The 13854-nt window shown below is 38.8% G+C and overlaps 1 protein-coding gene across 4 annotated transcripts in view; it reads right to left on the bottom strand.

Annotated features, from left to right (window-relative positions):
- The window catches only part of gramd1bb (GRAM domain containing 1Bb), a 153710-nt gene that overhangs the window by 104750 nt on the left and 35106 nt on the right, over nt 1-13854 (bottom strand). For 2 of the 4 annotated variants that reach the window (XM_051065546.1, XM_051065548.1), the window contains exon 1: nt 1158-1436. The exons of 1 other annotated variant lie outside the window; for it this stretch is intronic. The gene's annotated coding sequence lies outside the window, so the exon portion shown is untranslated. Of the gene's footprint in view, nt 1-1157; nt 1450-13854 lie in introns of those variants that run through there. One more of the 4 variants, XM_051065536.1, reaches the window with a different exon arrangement.

Below are 13854 nucleotides of genomic sequence, written 5' to 3'. Positions count from 1 at the left end.
CAGAGATTACATGAATGTGACAGTAAACAAGGTGCCTCTAAGTATGCAAACTTTATGGGAAGAACTCTGCTGATCAGTGGAGTGTTACAGAGAAACAAGTCCGAAAACCTTTTAGCTACAGTAATGTGAAAAAAAAAAAATAAAAAAAATCGACCTAAGGCTCACAACAGATACCAACAACAGATTCTTAGACTTGAAACTTTTTGTTAGAAGCTTTAACTGTATACAGGTCTGCTGAGTGAACGCGGCAACAAGTGCCGAGGTTAAAACACAGAAGTAGGACATTATTTGACTGGTGGACTACAGGTATCAAATTATGGCCTATATGCACACAGTAATACCCTGAATCCCCATTTGTTCTTTTCAGCATGATCAATACTGCAGCAATACTACATATGAAATCATTTTAAAAAGCTTTTTCATGTAGAGAATACTGGCCACTTATTTAAACTGAACTAGAATAAACAGTCTGTAATTAAAGTCTCTCTTCATACAGAGGAGACATCACAGCTATAGTAAGTATAGTAAGATGTGGTCTTACCAAGATGGTCTCAAAGGATAAATGAAACGCAGACACACGTGAAACATCAGGCATCTAACCCACAAAAACCGGCGACTGATACATGTTAAAACAGCCTAAAGTTAAAAGGCACTGGGAGTTTCTGTTCCACAGAACAAGAACACCGAGTTTTGATGTTAGAACAATGATTTATGATCGCTCTGTTTATTTTAACACTTGGTAAAGTTTGGTGATGCAGACACAGCAGCATCTGTCTCAGACAGGCAGCAGGAACTGGACAACAAGTGCAAGTGCATCAAAGCCCTTGACTCACAACGATGCAGGAAATTACAGCCTGCAAATACTCCGGATTATAGCGTCTGTTTGCTGCCGGGTGATCAATTAACTGTTTACCAGCGCTCTTAAATCAATGTATTTAATCAATCTCGACATATAAATAGCGAATCTCTGTCGCACGCTGAGTTTTCATCTGTTTTATTAAACTGCTGCTTTACCGACTTCACTGACTTCGTATCGGTGTGTTCAGACTGACAGCGCAACACTTTTATCGACAAAGAAACTACAACAAAGCAGTAAACCTCAGGAAACCCGGTAAAAGTCTGACACGTTTCATCGGCGTCTCTGAGCTGCGTTTTACCTTCGATTCGCCCTCGCCAACTTCTACAAACTTGTCCGTCCACTTGGCTCACACGCCGCCAAACCCGGAGGATAACTTCACAGACGGTACTCATCCATGCTGACAGGTAAAAGTAAATCCCGTGGAGTGTGCTGCTTTGTTTGCCCGGCGGAATAACAAACTCAAATCAGTGCATCTCGGAGGCGGAGACCCGCAGCCCCGTTCTTCACGGATGAGAGCCGCAGAGAGCAGACCACTGAGCAGTGACCTATCAGTGTCTGACCAAACACCACAATGACCTCCCTCCTTTTAACCTCTTACTGGCCTGAGTGCTGCTCCTGATTGATCGACTTAAGATTTTAATTTTAATTTTATAATCATATTCATGACTTGTAGTACATGTTGAGCAGGTATTTGTGCTGTGCTGTGTGCAGCTACGGGATTCTAACCGCTGGAGTCACATCTTCCAAACTCTGATTTATTCACTAGAAAAAGCACAATTAATCCATTAAAAACATTTAATGAGCTATTTCTAATTATTAAATCAACACACACGATCTCAGGTTGGACTACAGGAAAACAATGTGATCTACAATGTGACCAGGAAAATCACTTTCACATATTGTTTTGTTGCCATTTTCATTATGATACAGACTATGTTGACCTTCGTATTTTCCTGTTTTTGCTGCCATCACGTTGTAAAATATCAACAACCCTGCAACATTTATGTCCACATTCACTCTACCTGTTCATGTTAACAGGACCCTGTGTGAGACTGGAAGATATATTTCCACACTAATGAGTAAATCTACGTACCATCTGATCCTTTTCTGCCCACACCAAGTTAACCTTTATCAGTGACTGCCAGTCCTAAAAGATGGCACAAACGGGGAGATTACAGTTGGCTGCAGTGACTTGTTATGTCACAGATCATGAAGCCTGACCTTCTCCGCCTCTTTGGGAACAAAGGGTTGAAGGTTACAGACAAACAATGTGGGCCGCCTGTCTGCCAGTGTGTGATTAAACTGTGTGTTTATGCATTTGTGTGTGTTTCCACACCTCCCTCTGAGCGTGACTTTTTCTGGGCCTTGTGCACGGAGCATGCAAAAAGGCTGTTGTCGGGCAGAAACGGCTCAATTCTTGGATTCTGGAGAACCTGAACAATGTTTCTATTGATGGAGAAGTGACAGTGAGAAAGAGACAGACAGTCTGACAGACCAGACAGAGACAGATCTACAGTTATTATGTGATCACAATCAACATCATTCACTGTCACAAAAGACTTCTTACCAGGGCAGTAAGACTCTTTAAAAAGGCTGACTGAGGCTTCTACAGCTCAAATCTGTCAGTTAACTTTAAGATTGATTTTGATCCTACAGGTGTATTTGCTGAACAGAGATTAAAATCAAGCCATAAATGGATTGGGATTTCCATTGCAGGGCTATTTTACCTTAGAAGTGAATTTACTATACTATGCAGTCCATCCAATGTTTTTTCCTCCTATCTGGCCACTTAGGATAAACCCCATATCTCATCAAAAACATGGCTTCTGATTGACTTCCATTAGTCTGCTCCTCTCAAGCTACAAAAAGGGGTTAATTGTTTCTATTGAACTTCAAAGAGGTTTCTGTACACTGAACAACTGTGCTGCAAACCTCTCCTGAGGGAAAACATGAGTGAATAATTGCTTAATATTAATATACAGCACAAAGCGTTTTATATACACAACACATGCAACCATTTTATAGAGTTTAGAGACAACTAAGAAGCATAGACATACTAAAGACAGATTATCTCACTAGGACAGTTAATGGATTTTCACACTTGCATGAGGACTATTACAGCTATTGGAACTGACCCTTGAAGGTAGTAAGATTTAGATAAATTTCACTTTTACACCAAAGTGAATGAGATATATTAATTCAACTCGGTTCATTATCCACGGCAAATTAAAACTTGGTTAAATGCAGCTTTGGTACTCTTCACAAACTGCTAAAAAGAAGGATAAAAGTTTCTGTAGAGATACGTGACTTACAACATCTTCCATGATCTATTATTGTGCATTTGTTTAATATAATTAACCTGAAGCAAACCACAAAGCTCCATTGAGGGACTACAGCTCAGTGTATAACTACAGTAGATCTGTGAATGAGTTACTGGTAGCAATCAATCAAAGCTTTAGAGAAACTGTTTTTTTTTTTGTTTTTTTTTTAAACAATTGGACCCAACTGAAGCATCTCCCCTGCTTCTCCTAAATCACCACATAATGACATACTGTAAGTGTGATAGAAAGGTACGCTGCCTGTTTTTTCAAAGTTGGGTACACTACTCCTGAAAGAGCGGAGTGTTTGATAAAACTCCAATTAAACCGTGAGAGGGTTCTGTTACAATGAGTAGTCAGTGGCTCTGAGGAATAGGAAATCTGTAGGTGCTGTTGTTGTAATGAGCAGTCACTGAAAGTAATTCAAGGTACACACTGAATGACTACTCTGCCATTCACACTCACCACATTACTGCTGACTGGACAGCTCATGAACTCATAAAACCTAAGTTATCCATTAGGCCCGCATACACAGAGCAGCTGCTGTCTTTGCATTTAGGTAACATGGACAAAATAAGAGTAATGCCTTACAGTATAAGACAATGACTGTGTGTGAAATCACTTTGTATTTACAATATAATGCACTATATTTACAGTCAGCCATTTTATAAGAGTGTGAAATGTATGCACATGCATGTCTTTCTTCTAACAATCCTGCACTTTTTACAGGCACATTTACTGTTGTGTGACTCTATACATGCGTCAATGATGATACAAAATGATGGTGATTAGTTTGATAACTGTCTGTCTGACAGACCTCAATTTACTGTGTGTCTTTTATAGGAAGTGGTTAATGAATGAATGAAGGTGTGATTTTGGAGAAAGCCAGCAGCATCACCAAGTATGGCCTCACAAACTGTCTTTAAACTAAACATGATATTTGTTGCTATATGTTTCTGTTATTTCATCCACTGTGCATTTATATCCTCTAATGAGTATAAGTATATTTAAGAGCAGTTCCACATGCCTCAACACATAACAACCTTCACTTGGCTGGGTGGAACATGTCACTTTTCGTTTTATCACCATGAGGTTCATTTAAATTCTCATTTAATACCACAGAAGTGATGAGTTCAGGGAAGTAAGCCTGTGCACTTTACTACACAACTGTCTTTCTGTAAAATGACCTACTAGCATTGCTAAAGGTAGTAACAAGTAATCAAGCTGTAAATTTGCAGCTATTGATGCTAGCATGCCATTTGTGATAAATGTTTGCTTAATTCATTAATGACAGAGATGGCTGACAGCATGAAGCTTTACCTGAGCTCCTCTGGTCAACAGCTACAGTAGTCCTGTGAATAACTAGCCCATGCTGCCACCCCAATGAGCAACTGGAGAAAATTCAAAATGTCACCATGTGTTTAAAGAAAAGCTGGAAACCTGAACTGTTCTCAAGCTCATTTTCTACTTTTGTGGTAGTTTCAGGGCTGTTAGGTTTATCCTATTTCTGACCCATCAACTGAGACAGCTGTGAGTTGTGAATGACATGGTAAATAAGCCAGGCTATCTACACGCGTGTCACTAATTTGCCATAAATAGCTATACTGCACAGCCTGCTGCACTGTACAATTTAATGCTGTTATGAGTCTGTAAGTACAGGAGAGAAAGAATAAAAGGGAGGAAGAAAAAACAGAGATATGGAGAGGGGAAATGAGAGAAACTAACAGTGGCAGATGTAGGAGAATCTGCAGGCTTTGCATCAGTACTGGTAAAGTAATTGCAGTATTCTCCAACATCGTCTTCAGCAGCCTATCTGGCAGCTGCAGAAGAATGGAGAGGAATCTGTAGTTGTTATTTTCTACTCCCCCTCCTCCTCTAGCACTGATTCATGAAAAGACTCTTTCACATACATTTTGTATACAAGATGTGAGGTAATAAATATACAGAACAAGCGTGGGGTAGAGACAATTTTTCTTGGCCTCTCCAGAAACAACAGCAAGACAAATGGTTGTTCACTGCTAAATTTAACAGCTATGATTACTATATGTTTTTTCACAATGATGTTGCATTGATTCTCCTCATTTACAAAATACCTGCACACACACAAATGAATGGTAACCAAATTAGTATAATTACCACTAATATGATATTGCTGTCAGCAAATCATAAGCAGCTACTTCTGTACATAGATTATAGGGTTATGCTTTTTCACCCACAGTTTCTCTGAATAAACTGCACAGTCTATTTATCTTGTGAACTGTAATGACCTCTCTTATGTGGAAGTCTATGAATATGAGTGTGCTGACATGTATGTATGTCATAAGTCTCAAAAGACAACAGAACATTTAATGTTGATTCTGTTGGCTTAAATTTAGTCTTATTTGAAATCAGAGAAGGAAAATTAAGTGATAGGCTGTTAACTTTTTATGCTTTTTTAAGGCATTTTTTAGCATGCATCATTAACATGCAATTTTTCTCCTTTATGTCTTTCTGTTCTTTTGAACTGTCTGATAAAGACATGTCATAAAAATTATAAGTATAATAATAATAATAATATGCCATTGCCTCAGATAAGTGTTTTCTGAACATGGTCACTGACATCTTCATGTTTAACTTCTTAAGATATACTCAGTCTAAAAATGCTAATTTTTGTGGACACAGTCAGAGAGGTATTGACTCTACTGCTGCGGCAATGCATTTTATAATAGTGTCCCTCTTATCGGTCAGCCCACTGCACAGTATTAACATAAGAGGCCTCAATAGCAAGAACAGGAGCTCATAATAAAATGAACTGAAAGACTTGATGAACAGTAACAGAACTGACTTTGAGACTTCTTTATACATGGCAGAGACTTGTGGAGGAGGAAATGAGATCGCTGATGTTGCAGTTCCAACTGGTTACCATTAGATGTTACTATAGTGTCCATATGGATTTCTATAGTGTCCATATGGATTTCTTGACCCTGCAAAAATCACCTTAGAAATAAAGTGTGAATCTCTCTTAGTTAAGTGTAACATTCCAATAATTTACTGGCAGAAATCAACATTACTGAAAAAAAAAAGTTATTTGAAAGGTCCATCTGTCTGCTACATTTCGTGGAAATTTATTCATGTGTTTGGGATATTCTGCTTAAAGGCAGACAGACAGCTTGACAGACTGACAGATAGATGTGTGTGAGCTCCAAGGGCAGAGGAGTAGTAAGGAGAGAGACAGAGCTGGCCAAATCAAGTGCTGAAATGTCTGCTTGACATAGACAGCAGTAGCCTCTGATGATGATGGATTTAGTGAGGTTTACATGATATGATCACGTACAACAAATGTTACAGTTAGACAGAAGATGATTTAACTGATCAGTCTAAATACAATGTATTCAGATTAACAATTTGGTTGTTAAAAATACATTAATGGTTACATTGGCTTGTCAGGTTGTCACAGTAATTGATACCATGAGCAGTTTCCTAGCTTGCTATAATCAGGGCTCCTCACAGCAGCTACTAAACCTGTAGGTTGCAAACACAAATTTTCTAAATAAATGTAGACATCTAGCCAGAGACCGCGGGGAGAGGAATGGGTAGAGTTTAATTTAGCCCGTCCCAGACCCATAAATAACTGTTGCACTGTTGTTTAAATATGTCTGGGTGTGTTTGCTGAATCACAGTTGTGCATGTTCATATATGAGGTATTAAGTAATGAGGGCAACATTTTTTTGATTAGCAAGTAAATGAGTTTACAGTTGATATTCCAGTGCTGCTCCACAGCAGACTGAAAGAAATAATTCTGACATCACACAAGAGTGCTACTGATTTATTACACAAAATAACACACTTGAAGTCACCTAGCCTCTTGACTGCATGGTGCCAGACATGAATTATTAATATACTTCTAAGCAAAATTGAAATTTTAGGTGTATCCGGGGCACTGACATGAAGATTCATCTTGTTGCTGTATATGTGGTAATCATGGTTCTAAAAAATCGGCAGTGCTGTTGAGCAAGAAGTAAAGTAAAGGATTACTTTGATGGTTTGTTTTGACAGAAAATTAGTAGGAAGCATTTTGTAGAATTAAATGTATAAATTTCACATTTAACTTAACATATTATAGAAATATATATATATATATATATATATATATATATATGTACACACACATATAACTTCTGAGTCATCTTTAAAATAAACATCTCATCAAATTTATGTTTTCATGCTGCTAAGAGTACACATAGACATTATGCACGAAAACATATTATGCAAATTGCTTCACTAATGAGGCTCCAAAACAAACTCAACTGAGCATCCACACAAAGCAAGGACAAACTAATTCATCACATCCTGTTCTGGTGACACAAGCGATGAGAACATGACTGAAGAAATGAGCTTAGTGTTGCCTGAAAGACTGATCCTCATCTCTTTCCATAGTTTTCATTCCCCTACACAGCACAATGGAGACCATAAATTCTTAAGATTATAGGAAAATGACATGGACGTTATGGCCTGCCACTGTAATAGATGAACCAGCTGTGAGTCACTGGGTAACACAGTGAATTATACCATTTAGTTTTTTTTCTGTTCACTGACAAAGCTTTGTGTCCTCATGCTGGCAAGTTGGCACATAGGGGCTTAAATCTACAGTATACTGTTTGTATCTTGGTGTGTTGGGTCATAGTGATGGAGGAAAACACCTCGGGGAGCGAGGCTGCTTATTGTTTGATCAAATTGACATCCAGCTACTCAATGGTTGGCTTTTTGAGGATTTCAGTTCTTCTTTGAAAAGCATTTGGCAACAATCCTCCAGTCCCTTTCAGTGAACAAATATGTTAAACGTTTCTTTTTTTTTTTTAACAGAATGACAAACAGTGCACAGCTGAATCTGCAGGCAGGGACAATCTGTTGTCTCTGCAACACTCTGAGTATATTCTTTGATAAACTGTGAAGTGAAAATCACACTCCCCAAGGCGTGATACTGCTCAATATGTCAGTGTAGATGTGTCTATGTGCATTTTGCACTTGATGCACAAAGTCTTACAGTTACTAAGACATTCTAGTTCAGGAATATGTTGTTATATGTAGATTCTGATCTGAATATCATTGCGCATACATGAATTAAAACAAACAAACAAAAAAAACACCTTTGATTATTACTTCAGTTGCTTTGAATGGTTGGACACATTCAGTCAAAGAAATCTATCAAGCTTAATGATTATAGATTGAGAATAAACAAGAAAAGGCCACTGACTGAATAGAAACCTGATAGTCTGAGATGGAGGACTATAAAGAGTGACTGGATAATTAAAGTCAACTGGCAGACAGAAGCCAAGGCTATTTCTGGTTTCAGAAAAACAGATTTCTAATTGTTGGGGACCAGAGCCTGACTCAGTGTCAGTACGGTGTGGTGCCCAGGGGTGCTACTTTGGTGCAGATAATGAGCCTCGAATTTTTCAAATATGCCTATAGCCTCCAGAGCTTTCCCCTCTTGAAATGATGGAAGACATGAAGTTAGAGACTGACAGGCCAGAGTTGCTCAGAGTGTGTCATTTTACAATAAATGACAGTGACTGATTACACTGACTGTAAATGGCTGAAAAAATATTGGGGAAATCTTAATGATGCTCATTTATAGCACATTGTGAAAATTATGTTTTGTTAGTTTGCATATACAGTGTCTCTCTATATTGTCTATTAATTTACAGAATCTTGAAACCAGTAGGCCATAAAGGCGACAGGTGATGATAGATCTTGCTATAACTTATAGGTTATGATACTAATAATGAGAATGACACATACAATAGGTTGAACATGATATCTACTGTGTGGTTAAGAAAACAATCTTTTTAAACTATTAGTTTAGCAGCTACTCTGTAGCTTTTGGCTTTGGACTGTGACCTATGATCCTCCTCTTCCTTGGGTTAATGTCTTTTCTGAGCTCTTTATGGACTAATTGTCTATGTTGGCCAACAAGCTGAACCTTTAAACCTCATCTTTCATGCCACCATCAACAAAAAGGCCTTCCAGTGCTCCGATGACATGAAAAGTTGGCAATCGACATACAGCTGAGCAAACTCCATCTGCTGATGAAGACTACGGGATACAATCAAAAGCTCCTGAACTGTTAAATGGATCTCACGGTGACACACGTTCTTGCAGCTGCTGCTTCCAAATTTAAAGACCTCAAACCGTCTATGATTACCTGCTTTGATTACCTAAAATGAAAGCCTGGTGTCAGAGCAACTCAAATAGAAGTTGTGAATAGTGCAAGAAAATTGCCAGCCTGTTGCATAATCAGGCACAATTTCTCTTTCTTTACCTCTCATTAAAAAGTATGTAATTATCCATATCCTTATATAGCCCTCTCTCTGCAGCCTGGATCTTTTGCACACTGTACCACATGTATGGAGAAAACAAGAATGTAAAGTTAACTTGCTATTTCAGATTGAGGTTTGACATTTTTCATGAGGCTGTTATTTTTTCAAAAAAAATCTTGACTTTTCAGTGTAAAGAAAAAGCAGTGACATGTGATTAAGCTGCAACTGTCAGAAGTGAATAGCCATCTGGAAACCGCAACAAGTGGGTAATTAGTACTGAAAAACACAGGCACCTTTCCAGCTGTAGCTGAAGAAAGTGTTGAATATACTGCACTGTACTCAGCCTCTCTCTGAGGACCACAGCATCAACTGCTCATTAGGAGTTAATGGAGAAAGGTTTACTGTTTAACAGTAATGGATATCTTCAATTTTGCTCAATTTTCCCAGGATCAATATGCAGTCCTGTTGTTGCACGATACAACCCTAACATGTTAAATTAAACAACCTCCCAGGCTACTCTTACCACATAGAGGCAACAATGAGATATTGATTAATGAGCCAAAAACTCATAGGATGTCAATACTTTGCAGACTTTGCATTACTATTCCATAACAGCACTGTACAGATAGATACATTGGGCATAGAAAAACATTAACATTAAAATATCAGTCAGTACCACAGTCCCATGGTCGAGGAAACTGGGAATTCATGTAATTTCACTTTAGCAGATCTCCCCTTCATGTCTTATATATAAATCCTTTGGTGTATCATCTAAAGCCAGAACCCACTGATAGTATTACATTAATTTTGTCACAATTATCCTCTGTGGTCCCCTGATACCTTCTGTAATCTTTTGAGTATGTAATTGCAATAATGTTGAAAATGTGTCCTGCCAGACTAAATGCTGTTACAATTTAGAAGAACAGATACGATCACAGACTGTGACGATCAATGACAGCTCGACAGATGGAGTGGAGCTGGTGTCAGTACAGCGTCCAGATGAAAATTATTTGACAATACAAAGACATTTTTCAGCTCTACTTAATATCAGCACCATTGACATGGTCTTTGTCCAAATAAATCTGCCATCATGGTCCTGTGTTAACCCTGCTGTATTGTAGTTTAACAGCCAGAGTGAACGAAAGAATCAGGTTTTGACAGTGACTGCTCAATAAGAATCACAGGTGCAATAAAAGTGGACACCTTTTACAGTTTTAAAGCGACACTAAAAAATCTGTTTTAAATACAAAACACTCATCCATAATGGCTGTAAATGGCCTTTTGTTTGCTCCTACCTGGAGAGCCAAGGCTCATAATAAAAAGAGACTTCTCAAACCAGAATCACAGCACTATGGAAAAAGTACAATATTCCATCACTGTAGAAAACCTTTGAAATTAATATGGAAACACATCACGCCTCCACCCATTCCACCATGCAGTAAGAAAACACTAAATGCACACAGCTCCAGTATATACTGTACGGCTCAGTTTCAGTCTCTGTGACAAACGTGATTGTGTGAAGTTGTTTTTTTAAAGATGTCACAGTTCTTTCAAATTACAAAGAGAGTCCGTCTCCCAGAATCAGAAGAAAGAATCATTAGGGCCCGAGCAACGAGTTGCGTGGGCCCAACGGGGCCATGCAACGAGTTGCAAGGACCCTCTTGTTTTCGTTCGGTTTATTATTATTAGGGCCCGAGCAACGAGTTGCGTGGGCCCAACGGGGCCATGCAACGAGTTGCAAGGACCCTCTTGTTTTCGGTCTGTTTATTATTATTATTATTATTATTATTATTATTATTATTATTTTTTTTCTTCTTTTTCCGCCTCTTAGATCGGCTTTTTGAGGGCCTTAACATGCGTGAAAACTTACCAAAATTTGCAGACGCGTCAGGCACGGCGAAAAATTTAATAATTTAGGGGTCTTGAGCATGGGCGTGGTAAAATGCCCTCGGTAGCGCCACCTACATTTTTAAACGGAACAGCCCCTCAAGCCCGTTGCGCCTAAAAATCTGAAAATCTGCACACATATGTAACATCCCATGACGCACCAAAAAGTCTCTTGGAGCCATATTCTAAACCCAACAGAAAGTATTTTTATTTTGACCGGAAGGTGAAAAAATTGTGTGTTTTTGGCCATTTCCAGGGGTCGCTTGAACGCGAACTAGTCCTAGACGCATTATCCCATTGACTTCAAAACTTAATAGTATGTTCTTAAGACATAGACGATGTTAAATTGCGGCAGATTTTGAGTTTTTGTTGAAGGGCGTGGAAGTTATGGCCCCTCAAAGTTCGATTACTCGCCACGAAACAGGAAGTTGCTTTATTTTTGCTATATTTCGGCCATACTTTGTCCAAACTGCATCAAACTTTACAGGATTGTTAATGGTACCTATCTGCACACATCCATATGTCAATATTCATACAATTGTTGTAGCGCCACCTATTTATAGCAGGAAATGACATATTTTATAGTGTGATGTCCAGTTTCTAGACGGGTGACCAGATTCACTTCAAATGTTGTCAGCCCCTCCTTGACAATTTTTGGAAGACTGGCTCCGAAAATTGTGAGTTTGGGTCGAAGCGTGTGCCGGTTCTGGCCCGTCAAAGTTCGGAAACCCAACTTCCTGTTTGAAACCTCAGATTTTTGGGGTAACTTCCTGTTGCGACTCTCTACTTTATCCTACAGATGGAGCCATTGTATTACTCTTTGATGGGTTTTTGGAAGGGGGTCTCTGTGTGTGTGTGTGTCTGTGTGTGTGTGTTTGAGGGGGGAGGGGAAGAGGAGTTGATTGAGTCTGTGAGAAGCTGCCACAGGGAGGTTACAGTCAAGAGAGCCATGAGCTGTCACAGATGATGAGTTCTGAAAAATATTATCACAGAAAATAATTAGCATAAAAGCTTTTATTTTAAATTTGTTGCAACAAATTCAGGTTTCTTACAGCATTTTCCTTATTGAAAACTAAATTCTACCTGAAATGTATCAATAAAAATCTTCTTTTGCAGTTAATGTCACCAGTTTATAGTTTAGTTTTAATAGCATTCCCTGTCACTGATGTGCCTTTAATTATCGGTTCTATCAGGGATCATTTATGTGTTTATCTTACGGGGGTGAGCCACCTCACAGGTTGGTTATATTACCTGTTGACCTCAGCTCAGTGAGCTAAGACAATGTTTAATGCAGTGTTTTTTCTGATATGAAAATGGATATTATTCAGCACATCTAACCTCAGCAGGCCCCTCTTCAGAAACTCATATCTGCAGATGTCAAAGCTGGCTCAAAAAATTAAACTGGCTTCAAATTAATTTTAAGGAATTGTAGGTTATTTTGAATTCATGTAATCTTTCTCCATCACCCTTTCTGTTTCTTTCCATCTCTCTACTCATCTTCTCCCATATGTCTCCCCTTGACCAAAGCTGAGCGTGGATTGATGCTGTCTTTACAGTTTGGTTTTGATCAGTTAGGAAATTTCACACGGGGTCAGCTGATTTTTTCGTGTTACTCCAGTGTACGGCGACAGGAAAAGTGCACTAGGTCCACGGGCGTCGAGGTGAACCAGCTGAATATAAGCCACTCAAGTTGACGACAAGTGCATTGAAAAGTAAAAGCTGCTGGCCTTTACCTTTTCTTTGTCAAAGCGCCTGTTCGGCAAGTAGTTAGTAAAGTAATATTTTCAGCCTTGTCCACAGTCTCATAACATGTTTAACAGGAAGCACAGCACGCTGGTTAAGCTCATGGCAAACTGTTACTAACAGCTAAAATGAAAGCTTGTCTGTATGTAGTCTAACTGGTTAGTTTGTCACTAATCTCCAAATTTTGCAAATTGCTATAAACTTCACTCTCTTAAACCAGTAACAGTCTGAGCTGGACTGATAGGGGTCTGTATGGATAAAGATAAAATCCTAATGATACCCATCCCTACAGCTGGTTAGTGGCTTCGCCCTGACTTTAGGCAGATGAGATATTCACTGTTCAAATAACTTCATTATAAGCCTTGTTTTAAGCATAAATGATTTATATATGCACCCAATAACAGAACTTAAAAAAATGCTTTTGCTCAAAGCTCAAAGCTTTTAAACTCAAGTTAAAACTGAGTTTTATCTCCTTTTGGGAGGGGGTATCTGTGTGTGTGTGTGTGTGTGTGTGTGTGTGTGTGTTTGTGTTTGTGTTTGAGGGGGGAGGGGAAGAGGAGTTGATTGAGTCTGTGAGAAGCTGCCACAGAGAGGTTACAGTCAAGAGAGCCAAGAGCTGTCACAGATGATGAGCTCTGAAAAATATTATCACAGAAAATAATTAGCGTAAAAGCTTTTATTTAAAATTTTTACATCTGGGAAGTGTGAACTGTTACGCCAGCGTGTGCCCTGCGACCTGCGTTGACCC

This window comes from Lates calcarifer, linkage group LG21 (assembly GCF_001640805.2).
Source record: "Lates calcarifer isolate ASB-BC8 linkage group LG21, TLL_Latcal_v3, whole genome shotgun sequence".
NCBI lineage: Eukaryota > Metazoa > Chordata > Actinopteri > Centropomidae > Lates > Lates calcarifer.
This window is presented reverse-complemented; position numbering and strand designations above follow the sequence as displayed.